Source organism: Notechis scutatus, chromosome 2, assembly GCF_049901735.1.
Source record: "Notechis scutatus isolate UNSWTSFEM ecotype Mainland chromosome 2, rNotScu1.2, whole genome shotgun sequence".
In the NCBI taxonomy this organism is placed as follows: Eukaryota; Metazoa; Chordata; class Lepidosauria; order Squamata; family Elapidae; genus Notechis; species Notechis scutatus.
The window spans coordinates 176227893-176246727 of NC_142010.1; positions in this window are offsets into that span (position 1 = coordinate 176227893).

Sequence of the window (18835 nt, forward strand, 5' to 3'; positions counted from 1 at the left end):
CCAAAGGCCATACAGGTAAACAGTTGTCTCCACAAAGGTTCCCACACAGGTAGGAACCACCTGTGTTTGCATGGAGCTAGGCATGCAAATGCCATTTCCCAAACACATGGGGCTATATATGGAGATACTCTACTTCCCATTTAGGTGGCTTCTAGTAATGTCAGAAAAAGAGAATGGTTTGTGTTCTCCTGATTTAAGCACTGATAATACAGGACACCATGGGATCACAATTTTTCAAATTCACGCAGAAGAGTTGAATTAATAGATAAACAGAGGGTAGGATAAAGGAGGACAGAGCCCTCTAAGTTTCTAGATGCAGATGAATAGCCTCCAAAGACTTATGTTATTCTGGTTTTGATTATGTGTAAAAAGAAAAAGGCAGCAATTGTTTTTCAATCATGCAGAATTTTAAAAAAAACATGAAGGTATCAGAAAATAAAACTTTGGCTCTCGTTCATAATCCTTTCTCCATTCAAACATTGCAATATCTGCCATTCCTGAAGCTTGCATCCATCTGCAGCCCTGGAGCCACCAGACTTCAAATCCTGGAACAGGGCTCTCAACATGCCATCGGAAGCGCTGTTGAAATTTAAATTAGGAAATTATCAAATAAATGAGCAACAACCATATTAACTGCATTGAACAAAATTTAAGTTCCCATTAATTTCATTTAAAGCAGGGGTGTCAAACTCAAGGCACATGCACCGGACTCAGCCTTGGGGTGCTTAGATCTGGCCCTCAGGGCCACCCTGGAAACAGCGAAGAACCAGCCCATAGTGCCTCTTCCAGTGAAAATGGGCTCCCAATATGTTTTCAGCTGGGATGGCCTCCTGCAACCCTCTGCCAGTGAAAATGGAGCTCGGGAGGGCTGTCCCAGCTGAAAATGGAGATTGGGAGCCTGTTTTCTCTGGTAGACACTGGGACCACCACAGGCACCCCAACACTAGTGATGTCAAGCTGGCTATGTCCATTCTAACCATGCCCCGCCTCCCCCCCAAGGTCAAACACAACCCTGATGCGGCCCTCAATGAAATAGAGTTTGACACCCCTGATTTAAAGGAAATAAATATAGGTTTCTATCCTGGCTTTAACTTTTGACATGCCATATTTATTGGACTGTGAGGCTCGGCCAGTCTCTCAAAGACCAAATCTGAGCCGTCATATTGCTTTTCTCTGTAAAAACCAAAAGGAAATCAACCAGACTCCAAATAAGACTGGACTACTTTTGACAGAAAGTATTTCTGATCAGTGTAAAACAGGCACTGAAAGTAATTCAGCACTTTACTGCGTTGTAACAATAACCTGCATTTCTCAAATCCCCCTTTCTGTACAATTAGTTCAAGAAAGGAAGACAGAAGGACCAGATAAAGCTTTTCTCTCGATGTAACTCCAACCTTAAATGGTGCAGATTTCTTGTGGCTTCATTGGATAGAAAAATGGGATTGGGTTATCAGATTGTGTTTCTCTATGTTACCTCTGGAAGTCAGTTTGTACTATCACGATAAAAGCCCAATAAAAAAAGATATTAACATTTGGATAATCATTGGCATAAAGGTTGAGATCTAAGGCAGAATTCTCTCCTAGCAGTTTGCCCAAAGTCATCATAAGAGAACAAGAGAGCAGCACTTTTCAAGGTTTAAATTCAATAACAACATAAACATTCCCATTTAAAAGATTCTTCGCAAGGGCTTCCATTGTGTTACAAGCCACCAGAAAATGGATGGGATGATTAATGTATTCTGGCTGTATGGCATCCTTCTTTTCCTTTCCTTTTGCTGACTACATTTGAAAAGCCATTGACTGATGGTGTGGCAAATGTCAAATATGAAAGCAAATGTCACACAGATTTGCAAAGATCCATCTTTATACCTGGAAAGTGTTTTTTTTTTCCTTCGGGTTGGGTGAAAGTCATTGTCAGATGTTATCAGATATTTGGGGCAAGCAATGGTTCCATTTTGCTTAGGGCTTTTGCCCTTTCTCTCAAATTCCCCTCCAGCCTCAGTTTCCACAAGGGAAGGGTCATATGATTTTTGGGCTGGTCCTTGTCAAGATCATAGCTGCAAAGATAGGTATGATTGAATGCTTCCTTAGGAGACAAAACACGGTCATTCACAATTTAATAAAAAGTTAATACTGCAAAAGTATCCTTGACGTCAAATTCTTCTGGTTTGCAAAATGTTTGTTGGGTTTCTTTATATATATATATATATATATATATATATATATATATATATATATATATATATATATATATATATATATATATATATATATATATATAATCATGTGATCCTCCACCTAATTTATGCTCATTTTCTGACGATGTAATATTACTGCATGGTGAAATAATGGAAAAGAGGATTGGAATGTCGGTAAGTGACTTTAGGCATTAAAATATTACTGCTTTTATTAGCCCATTAAAAAGCACTAAGTATAGGGACTTTGGAGGTCTTTAGTCCAAACTCCTGCTCAAGCAGAAGGCCCTACACCAGGGGTGTCCAACCTTGGCAACTTTAAGACTTGTGGACTTCAACTCCCAGAATTCCTCAGCCAGCAAAGCTTGCCAAGGTTGGACACCCCTGCCCTACACCATTCCAAACAAGTGGCTGTCCAGTCTCTCAACTTCTGAAGGCAAGGCATTCGACTGGTTAATTGTTTTCACTGTTAGGAAATTTCTCCTTCGTTCTGGGTTGCATCTCTCTTTGATTAGTTTCCATCCATTGTTTCTTTTCTTGCCTTCTGGTGCTTTGGGAAATAAGTTGACCCCCTTCCAATATTGCCTTCCCCCTCCATTTTGTCCGACATTTTACTACAACTTATGCATGGAAGAAAAATTCCAGCTTCCTACAATAATTGGAAAATTAAGGCTGCGACCATAAGCATAGGTATCGAACCTAATCCATTCCTAAATAAGCAAGCTCAGGAATCTATGTCATTCAAGTAACTTATCAGATACAGTTTTGTTTTGTTTTGTTTTGTAATTGGGTTTGGGTTTATAAGTGAAGCTCTGTCAACCAGTGCAGATAAAAGACCATGTATTACACAGGCACTACTGACATAAAGCTTTTTTTCCCTGGCAATCTATGCATTGCCACTGAGTAGCCCACGGATTCCTGAAGAGCACAAGTGATTGTGTGTGTGTATGTGTCAGAGAGAGAGAGAGAGAGGAGAGAGAGAGAGAGAGAGAGAGAGAGAGAGAGAGAGAGAGAGAGCTTTTCCATACCTTGTCAGAATTCCAGTAATATATCAAAATAGTTGACCCCAGCATGACTAAGCCATATCCCAAAAGGATAGCACTTGGCAGTTTCATACTGCGGGGAAAAAAAGCTTTTAGCAATTGGCAGAGGAAATATTGTCCATCTCTTTTGCTGCAGCTATCTTCAATCTGGCTACTTCTCAAAGAGACACACAGATTTCTGTTGCAGAAATTAAGTTTTGCTGATGCTTGGAATATTATCGTTAATATTTATATAGATCTGCTGCTCTCCCTGGATAGGTTTGTACATAGCGTGATGGAAATGGCTATTTCCCGAAAGCCCACTTAGTAGGCAAGACCAACCACTATACAATGAGCAGTTCTTACTCCTAATTAACATAATTTGTAAGGAAAATGGCATCAGTCTCTGCTCCATTCTATAAAATGGTAATTTGTAGCAGTGTATGATAATATTTAGTAGACTGGTACTTGCTGCTGAATTTTTCAATTCACACCTGAGGATATCTCCCTCCCCCATATCCAAGGAAGTAGTAATATTCTATTCGCGTCTTGGGAAATTTACTTGCATGACACTTCTGTTTCAGGGATATAGTGGGAACAAGTGCATTCATCACTTGATAAACTATATATTATAACCTATTATAACATTTGTTAGTAATTCTTATTCTCTCTCCCTCCCTCCCCACTCTCTCTACCTCCCTCCCTCCCTCCCTCTCTCTCTCTCTCTCTCTTTTGGGAAAGATTTTTTATATGCCTCCCCATTTTTACTATTTTATTATTTTATTTATATTCCATCTTTCCAATATCATGCCCAGGCACCAAGCCAGTTAGTCAGGTATTTTTGTCACAACCAAAGGAGCTACAGTCATCTCCATCAAACTGCAGACATGACTTGGATACTGCATTTGGTCATTCAAAATGGAGTTCGACAATCTGAAAATTGGACCCTGCACCTGCAGGAATAACACTAGGAAAATGATTATGATGATGACAATGACAACAATTTGTATTACTCATTCATTGTTTTTATAAGTGACTCAAGGTTGTGACCAGTGGTGGGATTCAACATTTTTTACTACTTCTGTAGGTGTGCATGGTGTGGGCATGGTGTGGCTCGGTGGGTGTGGCCTGGTGGGCATCGCAGGGGAAGGTTACTGTAAAATCTCCATTCCCTCCCCACTCCAGGGGGAACATTACTGTAAAATCTCATTCCCCCCCACACCCTGCTAACCTGCTTTTCAACTTCATTCCACTGTGCAGGACAACAAAAGAAGACCAGCCAATCAGCTGGGACTCAGGAGGAAGAGAATAGATGGGGCGGGGCCAGCCAGAGGTGGCATTTGCCAGTTCTCCGAACTACTCAAAATTTCTGCTACCAGTTCTCCAGAACTGGTCAGAACCTACTGAATACCACTTCTGACTATATCCAACACACCTTCCTCCTCCTATTCTCCCCACAATAATCCTGTGGTGTGAGTTGGGCTCAGGGACTGGCCCAACTCACCAGTGGTGGGATTCAAATTTTTTTACTACTGGTTCTGTGGGCGTGGCTTGGTGTGCATGGCAGGGGAAAGATACTGAAAAATCTCCAGTCAGAGATGGTATTTGCTGACTCTCCGAACTACTCAAAATTTCCGCTACCAGTTCTCCAGAACTGGTCAGAACCTGCTGAATACCACCTCTGCAACTCACCCAGCTGGCTTTCATGGTTAAGGCAGAACTTGAACTCACAATCTCCCACTTTCTAGTCTGATGCCTTAACCACTAGACCAAGCTGGGTCTCATGAAACTCACACCAAGGTTTTAATGTTATGACACTGCTCATTGGCAGTGTCATTATACTTTAAACATCATATCTGATTTACAGCCAAAATTCTTATCCCAATTATGATCATAAGCCAAAAACGACCTTTACCCTGGTAGGTTTCTTTAAATTTATTTTAATTCCTGTTAATCAGAATATATAACATCAGAATATAATGTAATGTTAAACAATATATTAACTATTAAAATAATATTAATGTGAACTCATATATTATTAAATAATATTTTGTGAATGGTGGTGTTAGGAATGTGAGTCACCTAACTGTTATTTGGGTTAGAAATATATAAACCAGGATAGACATTTTAATACTGTCTCTTTAAGAGCATGCAAAAACTGTAATTGGGTGTGGTTCCGCAAACGGCCATATGATGGAGCCAGAGACCTGGGTTGTTTAGTTTCAGGAAGTCTCAGAAGAGTCTCAGTGAAGTGAGCGAGTCTCTGTTTCCTTCTGTTGGAAAGAGTTGCCATTCCTCCATTTTTTCTTATTGACTGTTATTCTTGGATTTGATGTAAGTCTGTTACTGAACTGTTTTTGATACTGCACTTTGATATTGGAATTATCCCTGAAATGAACACTGACTGATTTAACTATGAATTGACTTGGATTGTGTGGGGATTTTGCTTATACGTTTATTGAAAGTAAAAACCTACATTAACTGTACAGTGTATCTGTGTGCTATTTGTGTATTATTCAGACACTACTCTCACTACGTCTCCCTGTATGCGCTCATTCTCCTAATGGGGAATTACCTCAACAGGTGGACTCTTGTTTGCAAATGTGTGCGTGAGGGATGTGGGTGGTTCTGGAGGGAAATCAAATTAGAGGGATAATTGTGACATTTCTCATCAAACCTCCTTAATTTATAAAAAAGATTCAAGCATGGGGGATTTGGATCAACGACATTTTAATATAGCAGCTAACCATGGGTCAGCATGCTTATAAGATGAGGAATAGCACATTCTTGTGTACATTTTCTGTTCAAATTACAACAGAATCTCAATGGCTGGGATTCAACTAAATATTTCAGCCAACTTGGGCCTATTCCAATGGAGAAAATCAAGTAATGATTGGGTGCAATTTTGTTGTCTAGGTTAGTGTGGAATTAGAGGCCATAGAAAGAAGCTGTTTCAAATGCAAGAAGAAATGAAACTTTTGATGTTTTGCACAGGGCTGGAAACACTGTCTCTGAGTGAAAATTCACAACAGGTACACAGGCAACTGGACTAATGCCTTATGGCGTGGCGATTGCCATAAGACTTGAAGTGGTTTTTGATGTTGTCTTGATCAAAAGGCTTCTTCATGCATGTCACTTAAGATGTGCCTAACAATTCTACAGCTCAGATTCAAGATTCTAGACAAATGCATTGACTGTAAGAAACACCCCCTTCTACATGCCAATTACAGTGCTGAATAGCAACTGAAATATATTTTGAAATGTTCCTTGAAAGTCAAGGGATTGTAAAATGAGATGATGGGGTGGGTGGGTTAAATTAACCCAATCTGGACTGGAACCAATATTAATACTACTGCAAAGGCTAGTCAGCTGCATGGAATGTATGTAGGGTAGTGTATAGTTTGACTGTTAGCTACAACTAATGTTTGTTAACGCTATAATTTATCCCCAGAGATTACTTCCTTGCTCCTTTTTGAATTGTTCCAGTACGGAATCTACCAGATGTAGAGAAAATTCCAGTGCCATAGCAGCATAGTAGATTGTTAGAAGGAAACTCAGTTCTTTTGTTTACCTTGCCTCACAGCTTTTGTTATTCCTCTTTTTTTTTTCCAAATTGGAGGGAAGCCTTCCTATTAGCTCCCTCTCAGTCTTCCAGGAAGCTTGGAAAAGTCATTTTCAAACTGGTCTCAGTCTAAGAAGGTGAGTGGGGATTTCTGCTCTCTGTTGAAGACAGTTGAGTGCCAACAGATTGCAATGTTTTCTTATGCGATGCAATGAACAACCAAAGGAGATGGTGGGGATTTCCCCATCCTGTAAAAAGTTTTATATTCAGGATATTATGAACTACAACTGCTGCTAAGTCATTCAAGAAGCTAGTGAGACTTTAATTTTTGGATGGATGATAAAACCAGGGGTGGGATTCAAATGTTTTAACAACCGGTTCTGTAGGCGTGGCTTAGTTGGTGGGTGTGGTTTGGTGGTCATGTGACTGGGTGGACATGGCTTGGTGGTCATGTTATTGGTTGGGCATGGCCAACTCAATATCACTCACATCGAGCCACGCATCTCCTCGCCTGGCCTCTCATGACTGTGGGGATGCTGCAATAGTCATAAGTGTGAAAAATGGTCATAAGTCACTTTTTCTAGTGCCATTGTAACTTTGAATGGTCACTCCACACAAGCAAAGTACCAGCAAAGGAGGGGAAAAAAACTACAGAGAAGTTCCTGAGACAGGAAGTCCAGTCCTGCCAAGAATGTAATAAGGGTCAACGGAGAGGCGGTGTCTGTAAGCAACACCAGAATGTTTCCTTCCTGCCTTCCTTACAGGATTAGGCCAGTAATTTCTTCTAACAACCAGTTCTCTGAACTGCTTAGAATGTTAACAACCGGTTCTAGTGAATAGATGTGAACTGGTAGAATCCCACCCCTGGATAAAACCATGCCTTATCTACAATGTATGAACTCCAAGGTTAGAAACCAATCTGCTCCGAAATAAATCTATTCAAAAATTCCTCTCTGTTTTGCTTTTTTTTCAACATTCCTCCTTATAAAAATAGTTTTCTCTCCAAAAAAAACCGATTTTATTAAAAGACATCAGGTTTTGTGAGCTGCAGCTTAGTTCATCAGTGCATCTGACTTTTTTTGCTTTCCTCCTATAAAATAATTCTAATATGACCCAGATCACTACTTCCTATTCTTGCCTTTCTCCCTTTTCTGGCTGTAGAAGCATACTTCTAATTGCAATTGAACTACTGCTGCCTAAACATGTGGGGCTACAAATATTCTGGATAGTTCCACGTGTGTCTTCTGTACTCAACTCCATATCCTTTTGATCCCACATTGTAGCCTGTTCACTAGCTGAGTGCTATTTGCAAGTAGTAGAAACACTGGTGAGGTCCAGAGGTGGTATTCAGCAGGTTCTGACCAGTTCTGGAGAACAGAAATTTTGAGTAATTCAGAGAACTGGCAAATCCCACCTCTGACTGGAGATTTTACAGTATCCTTCCCCTGCCACGCCCACTAAGCCACGCCCACAGAACCGGTAGTGAACATTTTTGAAGCCCACTACTGGTGAGGTCCAATCCAGGTAGGATGAAAGCACTTAGGTTTGAAGAGAGAGAAAAATGGCGACAATCTTCTCTGTCATGTTTTAGTTTACTTCTTGCAGAGCTAAAGCCCAACTGGATTGCATCCCGTTTTAACCTAATTTTAAAAAAAATTCTTCCGGTCTTCTTTCTAATGTACATTCTTCTATATGGAAGAAGCAGAGAGGTCCTTCTGAGATAAAGCTGAGACATGTTGTCACAAAAGACATATGAGGAACCTGACTTGAAATACGGATGAACAAATGGGATCAGGCAGTACTTTCAATAGCTGAGATTGCCAAGAGGGAAGATGAGCCTCTCATTTCTCATTTCTCATTCCCTTCCCTTTTCTTTTCATGTGTCTCTTTATTTTATCCAGACATTGTACATTGACAGTCAGCTCACATGGGGAAAGCAAAGAGCCGCATTAGGAATGATGTGGAAAATAAAACATTCCCTCTGTCTCTTCTGCTGCCACCGATTCTGTCAGGCAGTGCTCCATTCAAAATCCAAGAAAGAAATACTTAGACCCTTTTAATTAGAGAAAAGATATCTTTTACTGGAAATGAAGTGGTAGCAACCATAGAATTCTGAATCTGAGGAATTAGGCGCGTAAATTGCATATACAAAGTGATGGAGTTAATCCCACCCCCAATAGTTCAAATGGTTCTTCCAATTAAAAGTTGTGAATGTCATCATGTGGATATCTTCAGGTGGTGATGAAGTTTCTGTCCGTTGACCTTGGCATACTTTGATAAAGGTTTGCAGCTGCACAGAGAAAAGAAAGCTAAGCAAGAAATAGAAACCTAAGCAAGAATGTGCTCCCCCCCCCCAGTTAATACAATGCCAGTTTGTACCACCTCCAGCTTGCTTCCCATACTTATCCCCCCTCCTCCCCCCATTACTTATGGCAGCCGAAAGATGCAAAGCAATAGTAGAAGATCTTGAAGGCTGACAGATTCTACAGAATTTGCCCTTTACCTCCCGGGATCTATAACAGCAAATGACATGGCAATTATTCTATTAGTACTAGCCATCCCCTTCTTGTCTCTGAGTCCACAAATATTATAAAAGGGAAGCTAGCCTGAAAGAGGTTCTTATTGCTATTGCTGCAAAAGATCTAAGATGCTTCTGCCTGTCAACGCCACCAAGTAGATGAGACCAAGAATCAACTCCACAGGAAGGCTTAAGGCTACTTTTCCCAAGACTGACTATAATAGCAGAATTTTGTAAGCCTGATTGCGTTGCGCCTCCAACCCTTCTTATAGCCATGCGAATTAGGGAGGTGTCTGTCTGAGCCGCTTATGGATACTTTTGGCTTGCTTGGGATTCAAGCGATGATTTTCTCCTTTGTCATTTTGATGTTGGATCTGGCCTCTCGCTATCAGTGTCATCTTCCATAGTCTCTAAGCTGCCAGAATTAATTCTTCCAATTTGTTACACACCAAGAAATTGAATTCCAGGCACCAAAGTCTTGGAACTGAAAACTTGTCTGCAACCAGCGGTGGGATTCAACCGGTTCGCACCACTTCGGGAGAACCGGTTGTTAACTTTCTGAGCAGTTTGATGAACTGGTTGTTGAAAGAAATCATTAGGGCAGAGAACCAGTTTTAAATTATCTGAATCCCACCACTGGCTGCAACACATTGAAGATCCGTGTTTCTTCTACTCACTGATTATGGCCATGTGTGGAGGAAAGACACTATGGCCCACCTTGGCAACAAGCACTTGTGAGAAGAGTAATTGTGACGAGAAACAAGAGAGAGGAGGTAGGAGTACTTAATCTTTGTGTTTCTCCATAGATGCCCAATAGGAGTCTTTATCTCCGCTCAACTGTTGTGATCTGGAACTTGGGTGAAAGCATTGTATGTTTGTGGAAAAGGGGGAAGTAGCTGGGACACAGCAATCTTTCCAAAGGTATCCGAAGACTCAGTTTTACACAAGATTGAATACTGAGGCCCTAAAACTCCTAGAAACCCAGCTAATACAGCAGTGATGGGACAGGATCCAAGGCCCATGTTTCCATTGTATGATCTCTAATGTAATGTATCATTTATCCAGCCATTTCTTAAGTAAAATAAGTTGTTTGTAGGTAGAAAAACACATCTGCAGTGGTGGTGGAGGAAGAGGAAGCCCACCCACTATTTCTGACCAACAAAGGCTTCTTTTACTAAAAAAGTGTGTGTTTGTGTGTGTCTCAGTGGAGTGAGCAAACTTTACTTGTGAAATGCTCACCTGCTATTGTTTACTCTTTGGATTGCTAGTTCCATTGCTGAACATGAGTAAAATTACCTATAATGTAAACTCATAGAATTAAATGAGACAAATCAGAAGAAACAAATATTTCCTGCCCTACCTTTCTGCCATCTGAATTTAGCCTGGCTGCATTTTCTAATCATTACTTTCCAGAAAACTGGAGGGGAAATTTCATTCAACTTTGCATCTGTGACCCCTGACGGTTTTAATCAACATATGGAATTTAAACACATGCCATTCGTTCCCTTGTGGCTTGGTAAGACTGTTATATGCAGCTTGAAATCAATAGCTGTATCGGTAATTAAATAAAATTAGCAAAAGATTGGAAGTGGAGTTGAAACTCTCTACATTCTACCACAGTGTTTGGAGAGCCACATCTTTCTCCAGAAGACTATACCAATCTAGAACCACACTATATTTCTAACTAAAAGATTGGCAATATTAAGCCTTCAAAAAAATAGTACTCCATGATTTTACAGTAAGAATAATACTGAAAACTGTTACCCTGAAAGAATATATAAAATAGCATCCCAAGAAGAATTCTAATACTGAAGGCTGTACTAAACTAAACTTGTACATATGGGGAGCAGAGGAGTAGAAGAATAGAAATTAAATTTGGATCTTAAGGTACTTTCATTTTTGTTGGACTTGGTATAAAGCAAAAGAATACAAGCTTTTCTTTTAGGATTATTGGATAAAGAGTTGGAAAAAAGATTTGGAACGTTGTTCTTGTATATGGTGACTGCAGTAAGAATTCTTTATGGCCAGAAATGGAAAGATACCTCAATTTCACAAGAGAAGAATGGATGGAAAAAGTGATGGAGCTGGCAAAGATGGCAAAATTGACTGTTTTAATTAAAGAAAATATATCCAGCTTTATTTCTACCTGGAAACTGCTTCTGAATTTGGTGCTCAAGACAAAATATATATATAAAAATAAAATCTTGACTTTAGGCTTTGGTGATTGAGTTTGTCGTTATAGGAATGACTAGTACTTGCTTGATACTAGAAGTAAAGTAAAAAATTGAGGCTGCAATTCTATTTTGTATTTCACTGTGCTGAAAAACATTGGAAGTCAATACTTCTTTCTTTCTTTCTTTCTTTCTTTCTTTCTTTCTTTCTTTCTTTCTTTCTTTCTTTCTTTCTTCCTTCCTTCCTTCCTTCCTTCCTTCCTTCCTTCCTTCCTTCCTTCCTTTTTCTTTTCTTTCTTTCTTTCTTTTTTTCTTCCTTCCTTCCTTCTTCCCTTTCTTATCTTTTTTTCATTGGCATTTTACATTATGTTAATCCTAATAATTTTTTTTTTAAAAAAGAAATTGCATTTGGATCTCTTAGAAGGAGCCGCAATTAATGTTACAAAGCTGTTTAAATTTCTTTAAGCAAAGGAAAAAGGCATCCATGTCCCAGGTCAAGGGGCAGCGTAGTCTACACCAGCGAAATTATTTCAGTACATGGGAAAGAAAAACTCACTTTTCCATATACAAATAACAAACGGTTACCAATTTAGGACAGTCAAATGGGAGAGCTATCTCATTCTGCCTTATGGTAGAACTGGCCCTCCTCCTAAGCACTTAAAAATCAGTGTTTGTGATTTTACAGTCTTGTCTGTACTACAGTGTTTACATTTATTTGTACATATGATTAGTCATATAGAGCAGGAGTCTCCAACCTTGGCAACTTTAAGCCTGGGCGACTTCAACTCCCAGAATTCTGGGAGTTGAAGTCGCCCAGGCTTAAAGTTGCCAAGGTTGGAGACCCCTGATATAGAGTGAAATGGGCAATCCAATGGGCAATCCAATTACTTGAATTAATAAAGAAAATACATAGTATAGGGAGACATCTGACTAACCCACATCCTATTTTGAAAGTGTAGTGTTGCCAGGTGGACTAACAATGCTCCCATGTTAATCAGTTTCAGATCTTTCTCTTCTTTCCACCATACCTGATCTGCAATCATGCATCTCTGGACAAATTCCTGAGAGACACATAGCAAAATCAAGACTTTCAAGGTTCTTCTGTGAAATTTTTGTCTTCTATCAGAAGTTGATTTAGGCATCATAACAAAAGGAGGAGGAGGAGGAGGAGGAAGACATGGTTTGCATATGTATGCTGCCTGACTCCCAACAATTCTACTATCTGGAACGTTTTTGCAACTTCAGGCTGCCTGAAATTTCTGCGGAGAATGGGTAAGATTTGATGAGCCTTTCTGGAAGTTGATGTATCTAAGCTGGTTGGGCCTTTGTTTTTCTTCGAAATCATTCTAGCGATACAACTGCTTCTTAAACTGCTATCTAACATCCTTAAACATTATAAATTAAGAATGTGTGTCAACAATTTGGAATTCTGAGATTGGAGGACACTGAAGAGATTAATTTGAAAGATATACCAGGAGTAATAAAACATTTATTTATTTATTTAAGTCTGTAAGGGGCGTGCGTAATGCACCATTGTGCCTCCCATCCCTGTCCTATTGTCCCCATTTAATTGTACCTATTTTCTGTATTCTTACTCATGTTTATACCTATACCTATTATTTTGTAAGCGATTGACAAATCAAATAAATCAAATAAATAAAATTTGTGATGAGCACAATATGATACAGATAAAAGGCCACTTATAATTTTCCTTCCTGATAAGATAGAAAGATAAAAGGTGGACAAAGCCAGAAGATGACATGTAAGAGGCAGTGCCTGAATTTCTTATAAATTGTTTGAATCTGCCTGATGAAATTGATTTCTGGAAGCCATCTCAATCTGCCGCTCTCCCATCAAATAACATAACCAATATCTAGTTAGGAGAGTAGTTTAGAACCAGCAGATGTATCCGAATAGCCCAAATAATAAAGTTTTAAACCAAATCAAGAACCTGCATTTGAAGGCTCTCTATTTACTTGTTACTTTAAAGTGGTAGATTTTTGGCAAATGATGACAGCTATAAAGGAGAATATTTGTAGTTCAGGGTGGAAAGGAAGGGTCCTTGGTGCTCTCTGGTGCTTAGTTGTTTTCTTGCATACGTTTCATTACCCAAACTAGGTAACATCATCAGTGCTAGTCAAGCTTCAGTACTAGATGCCATAAACGTTTTCTTCCAAGTTTGTAACAACTGAGTTTAACCTATATTGGAGCAAGAGATCAAGCGGGTTTTGAAAGAGGCACCAGAAAGTTGTTTGTGTTAAATGCCAATTGAATGGAAAAGATTTTGACATGTTGCAGATAAAAACAGCAACATCTTGGGATAGCATAGGCTAATGGGAAGCATCTTGCAGGACAAAATGATTATTTTTTTTGGTTATACACTAGTCAACCGCTAGATGTCTCTCCATGCTGGGTATAAAAATGTGGACAGGTCATTGGCCTTTCCTTTATTTTGTGAATTCCTAGAAGCAAGACAGTCTTTCCATTCTTTTACTATCAGAGTTAGTACTTTAGAACTTCTTGCTGTGATCTGCAGCCAACTGAAGCTATCAGCCCAGGCTGGTTGACATAATGGACACATTTAATATATCTGTTGAAATGCACCAACCCCAGGGACCAATGGAGACCATTGCAGAGAGAGAGAAAGAGAGAGAGAGAGAGAGAGTATAGATTAATTGAATTATCTTATAGAATTTCAGGTCATTATGTGTTCACTTTTAGTAGAGAATCCAGATGGCATCTTTGCCAAATAATTGATTGCAAGGTTTCTGCATTTACGTTGACATATACCTCGTTTGATATATGGCAATCTTTTGGCTGTTAGCAAGACTTGAATGCCAAAAGACCTCCCTTCAAGACTGCAGAAACAAAGCACTTCAGAAACATTGCAAAGAAAATCGCGTAGATGCTGCTGAACCAGGAGTCAAGCTCAACTCAAGGACAAAAAGAAGGCAGCTTTGGAATTCAAGGCAAAGGACCAAAGAAAAGTGCCACCAAACCCTTTAAGGATATCTAAAGCTAATTCAAACTTCCTCCCTGCAAAGAGGCTCCTACAAATATGGTTGGGGACAAGAGATTGGCAACGCTCTTTAGAGTGAATTATGAGGATATGTATGTGGAGCTCCCCAATGACACAGGGAGGTCTTGGGTCAATTCTTATGTTCACCTGCAGTGACATTTTGTCCAGAATCTCCCGAACATCCTTGATTATCTACATAATCCATTCCAACAGAGAGATTGTTTTAATTCATACCATTTATGCCTACTGTCCCTGTCCTATTGTTTCTTTTTTATTTGTGTCCATTTCATGTATCCATAACCATATTTATACTTATACCTGTTATCTAATACAGTGGCTCCCAAACTTTTTTGTACCACAAAATGTACAAAATGATCCACGGACCGGTACCGGCATCAGCACGCACGACCAAGGCAAGGCGAGCTGAGCGACTGGCCAGCCAGCCATCCCCCGCTCCTCCCTGCCACCTTCAACTCCTCCTTTGTACCTTCTCGCAGTCGATGGGCTTTTTGGGCTCTTTCTTAATCTCCTCCTGAGTAACACGAGACTCCACCGACATCGGGACAGCTCTTCATTCGAAGCCCCCCCTCTTCGACGAAACTAAGGCGCGAGGATTCCTTCAGCACCCAAACACCGCTTTCCGACCAACGACTGACAAGCTCACCCGGAAGCACTTTCTCAAGTGCCGTTGAAACAAGATGGCGGCGCCCAAGCAAAATAGGCGGCCTGGTACAAAATGATCCATGGACTGGTACCGGTCCGGGGCCCGGTGGTTGGGGACCACTGATCTAATACTTGCTTGACAAATAAATAAATAAATAAATAATAAATGAACATTTTTTTTTTCAGTTGTAAAGGAGTGGGGAAAATCTAAATGAAACAAAAAGTGTTAAAAAGTTATGACATTATTTATGTAGTTACTTACCAAGCACATCTAAATTATATTCAAGTAACCAAAATATCTTTACAATCCCCAAGGCATGTCACAACTTTTGAACACCCCTAAGGTTTGGAAATTGAAAGCTGAAACATTTGACATGTCCTACTAGGTGTGTCCATAGCTGCCACCACAGATGTTTCATTCATTATCACTTCTTTATTAATGATCTTAGAGGGAAAGGCATGCCCATGAGTTCTTAATGTCCATTGGGTACAAATGGGGATCTTACCCAATTTTTCATAATGATAAAAGCATAAGATAAGAACAGAATGGAAGATTCTCCATTAATGACAGGGATGATCTACCAAAGAAAAACAACAGCTCTGAAAAACTTCTTTAAAAGTGCATAAGTGGAAGATAACCCTCCCCACCCCCTTAGATTTTTAAATATCCACCATCTATTCATATATGAATATAGTTCACTATGACCTCAAAATCATTATAATTTAACGACAGTATTAGATAATGTCCCTTAACAGCTACCTTCCTGTGGGGTTGGACTGCAACTTCTATCTTCAACTTTGAAGTTTCTGTCCAGCACATCTGGAGGATACCAGGTCGAAAAAAATATTATCTATATTTCAATAGGCACAGAAGATACAGAACAAACAAGAGTAGAACCATCTTAGAAGAGGAAACATCTCCTATCAGGGAACTTAATTGCTAACTGTCTGCCGTACATAATCTTTTACAACCATATTTCTATTTTTAGAATATAAAAAAGATATGCTAATCACTAGAATACATTTCAGTGTTTAGTTTAATGCTTTAGCAGGTTAAAATTAATTGATCGAGAGCATTGCAACCATAAACAGAAATCGACCATCAAATGCGTAAGAGCCAGCCTGGAGCTCAGCTAAATTTGCCCTGTGTTCCTAGCAGAGCTTTCATTCACCTCTTCCCTTGCCCCCCAGCCCACCCCCCACAATTAATCCGGAAGGTGCAAATCGGTTATAGTCATACTGGGATTCATAAAGATTGAATTCCTCAAGCACACTTAACCTGAGCGATCCTTTAGAAGTATTGGAATTTTCAGCTGCAAGTGGGGAAATATGATTTTGGATAATATTTTGCTAAAGGTAATATGATGCTTGGAGCTCAGCCAAACTTTCAAATCAAGCCAAGTGCTCCATCAGAGGTAATAAAAGTCTCCTAGTAGTTTCTCAGGCAGAGCATCTGTAAGCCTATTGAAAATATCTACCTTTCGAATCCCATGTAATGTCTCCATACAAGCCTGGCAAATTTCGTTCTATAAATAAAACCAGTTTTGGATGTCAGAGCTCATGCATAAATGTGAGGATGGAAATATCATTGAGGAAAACTTCTACCTGAATTGAGACCAAGCAAGGAAAAGCTATACATCTTAGTGGTACATCTCTTAACCATCCATCTTGTGTGGACTGTGGAGCTGTAAAGTGATACTTGCTATAGATTCTGTGCAGATTTATTTCTTGGTTGCTCAAGGCATAGCCAATTTGTTTCTAAAACTTGCTACTAAAGACAACTTGAGTTCTGTACACAAAGATATGAGGGGTCCTTGGAGCCCTCTGAGCTTGGTTGCTTTTTTGCAGATGTTCAATATCCAACTAGGTACAGTAACATCATCAGAGTACTGGTGATTGGGTAATGAAACATCTGCAAGAAAACGACCAAGCACCAAGCACCCCTCATTTCTACTATGAGCTACAAATATTCTCCTTTATAAGATATGTTCTAAATTACCACTGCAGAATATATTCTTCCTCCAAGCTGATTCTATAAACACTTACCCCAGTCTGGGCTTTTTAGCAGCCACTCAGGGGTGGGATTCAAATTTTTTCACAACCGGTTCTGTGGGCGTGGCTTAGTTGGAGGGCGTGGCTTGGTGGTCATGTTATTGTCTGGGTGTAGCCAACTCAATATCACTCACATCGAGGCACACATCTCCTCGCCTGGCCTCTCATGACTGTGGGGATGCTGTAACAGTCGTAAGTATGAAAAATGGTCATAAGTCACTTTTTTCAGTGCCATTGTAACTTTGAATAGTCAGTCCACACAAGCAAAGTACCAGCAAAGGAGGGGGGGAAAAACTCCAGGGACGTTCCTGAGACAGGAAGTCTAGTCCTGCCAAGAATGTATTAAGGGTTAACGGAGAGGTAGTTTCTGTAAGCAACACCAGAATGTTTCCTTCCTGCCTTCCTTACAGGATTAGGCCAGTAATTTCTTCTAACAACCGGTTCTCCGAACTGCTTAGAATGTTAACAACCAGTTCTAGCGAATAAGTGCGAACTAGTAGAATCCCACCCCTGCAGCCACTACATGATTTAACTCAGCCTCAGTGCTAACTAAGATCATTCAAGGGAAGATGGAATTCAAACAAGACTGAATTCAAAGAATAAACAGTTTGTGAGTCCATAGTAAAATGTGTCTCAAACCATAGTGATTGGAGAGAAAGGGATTGTGTGTGATCTCTTCCTTTTTACTTCTAGAGTGAACCAAGATGTGACAATGTTTAGAAAAGCCTAAAAAGGAAGAGGTCATTCCCACTTTCTGTCTTCCAACACAAAAATAGACCAATACCAGAAATGTGTCTGGAAAGCCCACTTGGTTTTATTTATGTGCGCAAATAGCATAGTATTTAGTAAATCAAAGTAACACTTTTTAAATCTGTTATCTCCCAGATGTGCTGGAATACAACCCTATCCTCCAGCTGAAAAGCCTTATAACTTTTGTTATGTAGAAAAGTTATATTATTTTATTAATATACGAGGTTTTCAAAATGTATGCTCTTGGCTCCACAGCGAGGCCTCACATCCCATTGACTCACATGGAACGCCTTGAAAAGCTCTCATTAAGGATCAGGTTGGCTTCCAAAGCTCCTAGATCTCCTTTTTTAAAATAGATACGAACACTACAAGAAATGGAAATAATTGAGTTTATTTTCCAGAAGAGCTGAATATGCAAATCTTCTAAAAAAAACAAACCAAAGTGCTGAAGAAACACAGAAGGGTTTTGTTTACTGCTGGGGAAAAGGCTTCAGGTAGAACATTTATTTATTTATTTATTTGATTTGTCAATTGTTTACAAGATAATAAGTACAAGTGTATACATAGTTGTGAATATATGAAATGGGTACATATAAGAAAAATAAAAAGAATAAGAGAAACAATAGGACAGGGACGGTAGGCACGTTGGTGCGCTTTATGCACGCCCCCTACAGACCTCTTAGGAAAGGGGTGAGGTCAATAGTAGACAGTCTAAGGTTAAAGTTTTTGGGGTTTGGGGAAGAAACTACAGAGTCGGGTAGAGTATTCCAGACATTGACCACTCTATTGCTGAAGTCGTATTTCCTGCAATCAAGTTTGGTGCGGTTTACTTTGAGTTTGTATCTGTTGTGTGCTCTTGTGTTGTTATGGTTAAAGCTGAAGT